We start from the raw sequence: 10,056 nt of genomic DNA on the forward strand, positions 1-10,056 counted from the left end.
TCCACCAGGGCTCTTCTTATCTTCAGGTAATGTCTTTTGCACTATTTGCAGCATAGCCTTTGCCAACCTGGTGCCCTCTGGATGTTTCAGAATTCACCTCCTAGCACAGCCATACGAACTAATAGGAGTGGTAGTCTGAAATATCTGGTGAGCACCAAGTTGGACAAGGCTGGGCTTCAGCGTGGCCTCTCTGACAACTCCTTGCCAACCCCAGTGGTGGTCCCTTTCTTCTCCCCCCGCCCAACTTATTCAGGGCCAGGAGATGCTTCCAGAAAGAGGACCCTTGTTCAGCTTGGTCTGAAATATTCGCCCCTGCAATATCTCATGGATTTTGAATGCAGATTCTGTTCCGGTGATAATAGGAGAGAGAGCAAGTGAGCCAGGGAACCTGATTAAAGGACAAATAGACAGAGCCCTTTGCTGTATTTGCTCTGCACTCATTTAGCTGTAATTCAGCGACTTCAGTTCAAGTGTTAACTCGCCTGCTCTGTCATTCATGCAGCTGCTCCACTGTTGTTAGGAATCCATTTTGTTATTGGCTGGAGGTCTCTTGCCAAGAAGCCCTTAGAGCCAATAAAATGTTGGATCCCCCCCCTTCCTTCTCCATCCTTCCTTCACAGCCCCAATTGAATGCCCCCCCCGGTCCTTCTCCTCATGTCAGGAGAATTCAGCAAAATTTATATGAAGAGGGGGAAGATGTATTTCAATGGTGGAAAAATAACACTATTTATTTCAGCAAGCATGTGATGGTATAAATATTTATAGGTTGCATTATACTAGAGCCATTCAGGTGCAATTGGCGAGATGGCATATGTATCACAGCACTTCCAGGGGGCTTATTTTGTGCTATTTTATAGCTTATGTTGGCTTCTCATTTTTGTTTTTGTTTTTAAAGACATAACAAAAGTATCACTTAAGAGGCTTTTGTTTGACTTTGTATTCTCCAAAGACTGCTACTGATTCTGACTGGAAATGCGGTTATGAGGGGAAACAATCTGTTCCAGCCCACTGGAATGTTTATTCTTTTTGTTTTGAAATTATGACCGCCATGATATATCTCTGCCCCTCAGGCTACTCTGTGGCAGCCATTTAAAACGGTCTCCACCCCACTTCACCCGCGCTTAATTTCAGTGGGAGAGATGTGCCGTGCAATCTTGACCGTGTTTATTAAAAAGTGAATTCCTCAGTGGGTCTGCTCCATGAGAAAGGGGCTTAGGATGTGGCCTCAGGCATGCCGTTTCTCAGAAGCATGGATCTTCCCCCCCTTTAAGTCTGCCTCTGTGGTTTCTTCCAGTCCTGCTCTCTGGTCCAACAGGAAGGGGCTGTGTTGGCTTTCCATTCTGCCCCCTGCCATCCCTCTTCTGGAACCAGAGGGAAACTGGCCCTCTGTCCCCTTGCTCAGTTTACAAGTGTAAATGTCAGAACAGAAAACTTTTTTCAGCCTGAGGGCCACATTCCCTTCAAAGTGACCTTCGGGGGGGGGGCACATGGTGGTAGCAGAGGCAAAAGTAAGTGGAGCAATAAATGGAAAAGTTCCCCTCCCCAGTGGCTCATTTCCACATACACAAACTCGCCCTACTCTCTCCTCCATACAGGGAAGCAAGAGGCATTATCATAGTTTTTGGGCAAATTTCCGACAGCCAAAAACACTGGAGGAGGAGGAAGAGAATGTGAGGCAGGGCTGGTGAAGGACACAGCCTGGGGAGAAGCGTGATGATGCAGGGAGACCATGGAAGTCATCTCCCTAGTTTGAGCCCCAGGGCATTTGTTTTTGGAGACAGCTTTGAAGCTCCTGAAAACAGTGGCTAAGGCAGCTTTCAGAGAGGCAAAAGCTCCAGCTCCCCATCATTTGAGGGCTGTGTTTCCCTTCTCACCTCCAGGATTGAGCGGGAAGCTGCTGCTTCCATGCCAAACCACAAAGGAATATACTGTTCGATATAAGCATCCTTGCATGTCTCCAGTCAGCAGAGGGCAGGGTTGAGACTAACAGACAGTTGTAGTTTCCTACCAAACTCCCAAGCTCCTTAGTCTCTCTCCCTCTCCCCCACCTCTTCTGCATGATGAAGCCACTAAAACTAGTTCCCACCATGTGTGCTTAGAATCCAAAGCCACCCTTGTAAATATGGAGAAACTGTAAGTAAAGAACCTGATTTTTTTTACATTTATGAATGGGACCTGTGTGTGTGTGTTTACTCCTTTAAGTAATGCTAGCCATGTGTGAATGAGACAGAACAAGTGGAGGTGGGACTGGGCAGATTCAGTTTCCAAGCTTTAAACCAATTTAAAACCCAAGACAAAGAAGGAGAGGTGTAGGCTCCCCATTCATCACCATTCCCTGCAACACACTTAGGTAAAGGGTAAAGGGACCCCTGACCGTTAGGTCCAGTCGTGACTGACTCTGGGGCTGCGGCGCTCATCTCGCTTTATTGGCCGAGGGAGCCGGCATACAGCTTCCGGGTCATGTGGCCAGCATGACTAAGCCGCTTCTGGCAAACCAGAGCAGTGCACAGAAACGCTGTTTACCTTCCCGCCGGAGCGGTACCTATTGATCTATTTGCGCTTTGACGTGCTTTTGAACTGCTAGGTTGGCAGGAGCTGGGACCAAGCAACGGGAGCTCACCCCGTCGCGGGGTTGCGAACCGCTGACCTTCTGATCAGCAAGTCCTGGGCTCTGTGGTTTAACTAGAGACTCACTTGAAACTGGTAGCCTGATTTCTGCATCTTGAGAAGGATATGGGAAAGTGGCAGGAGTATTCTTAGAATTTAAAACTTGAAAAATGCCTGCATCTCCCTAGTCAGAGGGCAAGCAGAGTTGCCTCCAAATTTCCACCAAACCAAATTTCAAGTCAAACTCTGATGCTCCTGCAGAAGGTTTGCAGGAATGTCAAGGGAAGTTAAACCAATTTGGGGCAGGATTGGTGCTACTCCCATCTCAGGTATAATATTTCTCATGTCTACAGAACAACATTCCCCAGCCACGTGCCCTCAAGGCATTTTGCATTACAACTCCCAGATGAAGAGAGTTGTGGTCCAAAACATCCGGAGGACACCAAATTGACAAAAGCTGCCACAGAATGTACACATTGACAGGTGTCACTTGGAGCAAAAACCAAATGGAGTACAGAATGGATGCTGGCAAAATGATTGGGCATGGCTGTGAAAATCTCTTGCCAGACCTTTGCTCTATGTGCAGCTTGGTTGGAAAAACAAACAGGATGTTCAGATGCATCACGAATGTAATTGAAAAAGACCAGTGAGAAATGTATTTTAACACCGCCGTGGGTATCGTTGGTTGACTGAAAGGATGCCTTGTTCTCCAAGAAACAATCTTTAATGCTGTTGGACACAGCACTTGGCCTCAATTTATGCAAGCAGGAGGAGGTGGCAGAGTAATGAGGTGGCAGAGTGGGCTGCAGTTAAGAGGAACCATATTTGAATGCTCTCCCTTATTTTTGACACATGCACAACTCCCTACAAGTAAACACACATACCACCACCACACCTTAGCTGACCTAGCGCGTCCGGGAGAAAGGTCCTAACCTAGCTTGCTCCCTGCTATACTATCTTTCTGCTTTCAAGGAGCTTGTCGTTATTGCTGATCATGTGATCTTCCACCTGCACTTGGAAGTGGTACAGTATTTCATCCGCTTCAGGACTCTGTCTCATCATTCTGAAGCATGACTAGATCAAATAAGAGCTAAGGATCGAGGAATTTGGTCCTGTTGCTGCAGCGATTCTTCTCATCTGGAGGGGGCACAAATGTTTCTCAGTGGTGCCATGTTGGTTCATCACATGCACCTTGATTTTCACATGAATTGCTAGAGACATTACGTGAAGATGTGAAGAGCCCCGGTGGATCAGGCCAAAAGCTCATCTACAAAACAGAGTTTGTGGAATGCGAACAAGGCTTTTCTGCCTCCCATGACACTTCTGCAGCCCTCAGCACCATCCAGATATCCTGGGAATGGGTTGGAAGATGTGAGTGTGCTTCTCAAGAAGGAACTGGCAGAAATTTCACTTCTCTTGTGTGAACAGAGGGGCAACTGGGCATCCTAGCAAGCGTCTATCAAGTGTTGAACACCCGAAGGCATGGTATGATTACTATTATTACTAGCCCATAAAGTACAGTGGAAAAGAAGGGCTGCAATGCTTCATTGTGGGTTGGGTACGCCTGGCCTCTTACCTGATGTGATGTTCCCCCTTAATTACCATTTGCTTTATCCAATTCCTTTCTTTTTAGAAGTTAACATGAGAGCCATGAGTGCGGGGGAAGCTGAGGGGGTTATGGGCTTTACTAAGGCGCTCCTCTCTTTCCCCCAGTAATATGCACCCTGGTGTGCTACGAGTTTAGGGCAGCACCACCACAATCCTCTTGCATCAGCACAAAAGAGTCTGAGTTGCATTTGTGCAGCTGGAAAGATCAAACAGCAGATGCAGGGGAGACCTGCTTGGATAAGACTCACGGCTATGACACTTGCCTAGACTTACCTAGATACATGGGCCAGACCAAAATGCTTGCTCATTGGCAGCACATGCACCTCTGTTCCATTTACACCTGCCCATGTCCTTGTGGCAAGGAGGGCACGCTGGTCTAGGGCTGACATATTTCAAACAGGGGAAATTATTGGGCTTTTTTTTTGAAAAATAGTGAACAAAATTGCCATTTGGGAGTCATTTTTATGGAAAATTGGCAAAAATGGCACTGCCGACATGGGCTGCAATACGTCTGGATTTCCCTGGAGATTTTTACCAATTTCTGCCCGGACACTGCTGCCGACTGCAGTATTCAGGATATGTCCGGGAAATTCCAGATGTATGGCAACTCTACACTGGCTTCCAAAGTGCTCTGTCTTCCCTCCCTGGCCTGCCAAGAGCTCCCACCCTCTGCATCTTTTGGCTCTTAGCACTATGAATGATTAAGGCCTGGGATGTGTGGAGCGATTTGCACATTGCCTTCATGCTCCTGATGCTTAAGATGGGCATGAATCCCCAGGGCAACAGAACTGAAAATGAATCCCGAGCTCCTTCCCCACATCTGGGTCTCACAAGAGAAAGAAATATTGTTGTTTGCTATCTGTTAGGCTGGCACAACTAGATGGCCCCACAAAGCAAGGCAGAGAATGTGGCGGGGGCAGGGAGAGGTGTAGATTATCTGCTATGGCTGTAGTTCTACACACAATACTTAGGAGTAAACTGCACTTAACTCACTGCTGTGCTACATAGGAGATTTGCAAGGGCAATCTTCAGGAGGTGAAGGGGAAACTGCTAAAGGGAGGTGATTTGGAGCAAAGAAACAAGCATGCAGGGAAAGGGTGAAGCACCCCATCCCTCCCCACCACTTGTCTAAAAACAGACCCCTTCCAAACCAGCTTCATGTTCAGTTGTCTTCAGCTGCATGAGATATATCACCAGAGCCCCTGTTCCTCCTTATTATGCAGCATTCATCAAACAAAAGGGAGAGTGTTCTTTAACCTGGTGGGTGAGGGGGACTCCTACTGTGAGGTAGCAGGAGAGCAATGTATAAAGGTAGCTTGCGAAGGAAGGGAGCCCTTCAGGTTGATTAAGTGGGCAATTTTACTGAACGAAGAGCTCTTCAACAGTTTTCCTTGACGTGCGGTTGTGCCAGAGCAGGGGATCTTAATCTGGGTTCCACAGATTTTTCCAGTGTGATAAAACAAATTGCATTCACAAAAATAGCTGCAAATGATTAAACAAAAAGAAGATTGTATAGAAAGAAGCATTTGGACAATGTGTGAGTAAACATTTGCATAGGGCTACAAAGGATTGCCTAGTCTGGAGAGAATACATGGCTTGAAACAGATACCACTTGCCTTGCACATGAGCTTGCTAGCCTGCGTTTCTGAATGGCATATGATTTCCAGCTGCTTTGCAATCTGAGCAAGACTGTCTAGAGGGGAACAATTTGCTAGATTGTGGGCTGGCATTTAGCAGCTCCATTGCGACTTGAGCTGAGGGGCCCAGCTGGAGACAATGACTCAGGCATAGCTGTGGGAATGCTTCCCATATGGAAACATGAACCCTCACTCAGGGGTTGAGCATCAGCTCTGCATGCAGAAAATCCCAGGTTCAATCCTCAGCATCTTCAGGTAGGGCCAGGAATGTCTGCAGTCTGAGTCCCAGAGAGCCACTGCCAGTATGTATAGACAATACCAAGCCAGATGGACCAGTGCTTTGATTCAGTGATGGGCAGCTTCCTATGTTATCCCTCTTTGAAGAAGGGCCACAGCTCAGTGGTAGAGTAGCTGCCTTGCACCCAGAGTTCATTCTCTGACATCTACAGGTAGGGCTGGGAATGTCCTCAGTCTGAAACTTCAGTTATCTACCAGGCAATGGTAGACAATGCTGAACTAGATGGACCAGTGGTCAGACTCAATAAAAGGTAGCTTCCTATGTTCCTTGATGGAGTTTACTGATATGTTCCCATTATGCAAAGCTCCCCTTTTCCAGAGCAAGCCAAGCCTTATGAGGAATAGTCATAGCTGTCAACTTTCAGATTTGAAAATAAGGGATCAGCAGCCTTGAAAATAAGGGATCAGCAGCCTCACCTGTCCCGGGGACAGTCTATGGGATATCTAACAATCTGGGATAGCAGCAGGAAATGGCGCTGGAATAAGGGAATTTCCCACCAAAAAAGGGAAGGTTGACAGCTATGGGAATAGTGGAGGGAGTTGGGTACATTTAGCCTAGAGAAGAGAAGACTGAGAGGCAGTATGAGCACAATCTTTAAATATCTGAAGGGCTGTCACATGGAAGATGGGGGCAAGCTTCTTCTCTGCTGCTCTAAAGGTAGGTCCCATGCCAATGGATTTCAATTAAAAAGAAAGGAGATTCAAACTAAGCATTAGGAAGAACTTTCTGGTGGTAAGAGCTGTTTGATAGTGGAACAGACTCCCTCAGGCGGTGATGGACTCTCCTTCATGGGAGGTTTTTAAACAGAGGTTGGATGGACATCTGCCAGACATTCTTTAGCTGTGTTTCCCGCATTGCAGGGGGTTGGATTAGGTGACCCTTGGGGTCCCTTCCAACTGTACAGTTCTATTATTCTATTAATGATGACTCAGAATGGAGACACTGTCTTTTTAACAGGCTTCAGTTCTTCAACTTCGAGTTGCTGGCTGGCATGACTTGAACGCTTAATTAGAGCAATGCAGGGAGGGGGCGGTTTGCTGACCCTTGATGCCTTGATGAGTGGGAGTAACTTAAGACCCATTGGCAGTTGGGGTGGGGAAGGTGTCATGGGGGAAGCGTTTGAAGCAGTGCACAGAGAAGCAAACAGCACCAAGCCCTTCGGTCCATCAAGGAGGAGAGAGCGGATTGGAATGAATAAGTAAGGCCTGCAGAGACAAGCTGGGTAATCCTGAAGAGACAGGGATGCTTAGATGGGCAAATGGAGAACTGGAGCCACAGGTAGGAGATGCAGAAGGGAGGGGAGGGACGAGCAGAGGCAAGGATCAAAGTGAAGGTGGGCAGATGTCTGTTCCCAGGTACAGAGAGGCAGGTTTTCCAGCTGTGACCAAAACTGAAATTATGAAATTCAGAGCAGATTTGTGAGTTCCTCTCCCCCAAATGAAACTGACAAAAATCAATACCAATAGATGAAGGAGAATAAGCAAGAATGTTTTAGATGCTATGTATTGATTATCGGAGAGAAGATAAATAGGATTTAGTGGCGAAAGAAATGCAGATTGGAAAAATTAAGCTGGGGAGAGGGCATGAAGGCATTCCAAACGTACTACTCGCATTGGCTATGGATGTTATAAGAATCCTTTGGAACTGGAGGTTTTGGTCTGGACTTAGATTGTGTCATTTTGCAGGGCCTGATTGGACAATGGACTCCTGGGGCAAACTGGGCATTGTTGAAAATCACTTAACACAGGGATGGGTAGAAATTAGTTCAGAATCTGCTGTTGGATCACTGGATGATTTGCAGTAGAGCAGTAAGGGTTTCTGACTCCCAACTGTTTAAGCACAGCAGCAACAAAAAGTCTACACTGGGATTCTTCTCCCTGATAAGCTAGCTTTCCATAAACTGGGATGTTTTTAGGAACCTGCCTTGTAGGAAGGGCAACACTGGATGGTATTTCAACATATACATTGGTACCTCGGGTTAAGTACTTAATTCGTTCTGGAGGTCTGTTCTTAACCTGAAACTGTTCTTAACCTGAAGCACCGCTTTAGCTAATGGGGCCTCCTGCTGCCACTGCGCCACTGGAGCACAATTTCTGTTCTCATCCTGAAGCAAAGTTCTTAACCCAAGGTACTATTTCTGGGTTAGCGGAGTCTGTAACCTGAAGCGTATGTAACCTGAAGTGTATGTAACCCAAGGTACCACTGTAGTTTGATTTAAAGATGGTTCTGTTTGAGGACTTTCCAAAACATATGTAGATATGGAAATTTCACCAAAATCAAAGCTCAAATTGAATTGGTGGGTCCCTTTTCAGCAAGCCAAACATCTAAGGAATTAAGCCTGTAGAGTTTCCTATAAGAACATTTCTCATGGGCTTCTGTGTTCCCTAGATGTCTAAGCTAAGCCTTAGTTGCTCAGTCCTTCATACTTTAGACAGTTTGATGGCTACAGGTGCCATGAGATTTCACATATAGCAACATTCAAATTAAATTTGGAGGTCCCTGCTGAGGCAAAACATCTACAGGACTTCAAAACCATTTCAGTAAGACTAGTAAATCCGTCAAGAGAGTTTTCCATCTCTCTTGATGTTTTATTTTCCCCATGGAGCAACCAATCAATGAGTTACAACTCCTGATATAATGATGCCATTTACTTTAATGCAAATGAACTGCTTTCCTCTGGGGAAAAGGATGTGTTGTAGATTCCACCTGCTCAATGGATCCTGCTGCTTCACCACCCCATGAAGGAGATGGGAAAGGCTAGCCAAGGGTTGAGCGCAGACTCTTGCTCTTCCCTTGACACCAGTTTCCCCTTCTGTTGATTCAGAAAACAGCTTGCCTTTGAAATTCAAATAGGCCCCATCTTTCCCCCTCCCCATTTGCTCCTGAAATATCTCCTTTTTTATGCAACAGTAATTAACAAATGAACCTAACGCCTGTGAGCACAAATTAAAATTCACAGCCAGAGATGACCTTTGAAGCTCTTGCTTGTGTGCATCAGGCGTGTTTATGACTTTACGATTCCTTCTTCCAAACAGCTTTTCTAAGGGGGAAACTTATTTAGGCAAGCATCTCCAATTGTGATTTGAAGAAATGATCATGCTCCAGAGGCATCTAGTTTTGGCCTGGGGGAGACCAAAACACCTTGTGCATCTGATTCGGTATCTATTGGATTCCCAGCTGGGACTCTACCTGCAACTCCTTCTTTCCCTGTTCAGCTTCAAACTCCATTCCTCCCTCTCCTACAGCTGCATCTGTAATTGTACCTCCTTGAAACCCTATGAGGAACAGCATAGTATCTGTATGGCAGTGATACAGTGATGAATCTTGGAGTTTTCTTTTCTTTTTGCCTGGGGCAACTGAAGAGTGGCCTCTTGGAAGTTCAGGGAAATTTGAAAAGCAGTTCAGCACATCAATCATCCCTCTAAAGCAGAAGGGACCTCAGAATGTGCAGAAGATCTTGCTGCCAATAGCTCGAACCAGAGCAGAGGCTGCCGGAAGTGGGTGAGACAACAAGGCATGATTGGAGTTAGTTAATTCAAGTCTTATCTGAAGCAAGTCCTGGTTGAACTCTTGAAGTAAGGCCCATTCTGCAATGGGGTGAGTGAAAATCATTCGTTGTTAATTTGTAGCTTTTAGATTTTGAAATCAGATTATGAAGATGGGGCATGAGAGAGGTCTATCAAACAAATTGGTATAACTTTTTGGTTTTGTTCACATAAGTGGGTGGAATTTGCAGGCAAAGGAGCCCAGCCAGAGTGGCTTAAGCCTGCCAAAATTCAAGCACCTCCATCTAGGGGTTCTTATGCAGGCAACTTTTAAAGTAGGTAAGCAGAAAGAAAGAAGTCTTTGCATTAAAAAACAAAATTCCACAAGAAGTGGATGCAATTTTCAGACATGGTCACTTCT

This window comes from Podarcis gaigeae (assembly GCF_964106915.1).
Source record: "Podarcis gaigeae genome assembly, chromosome: 8".
Classification (NCBI taxonomy): domain Eukaryota; kingdom Metazoa; phylum Chordata; class Lepidosauria; order Squamata; family Lacertidae; genus Podarcis; species Podarcis gaigeae.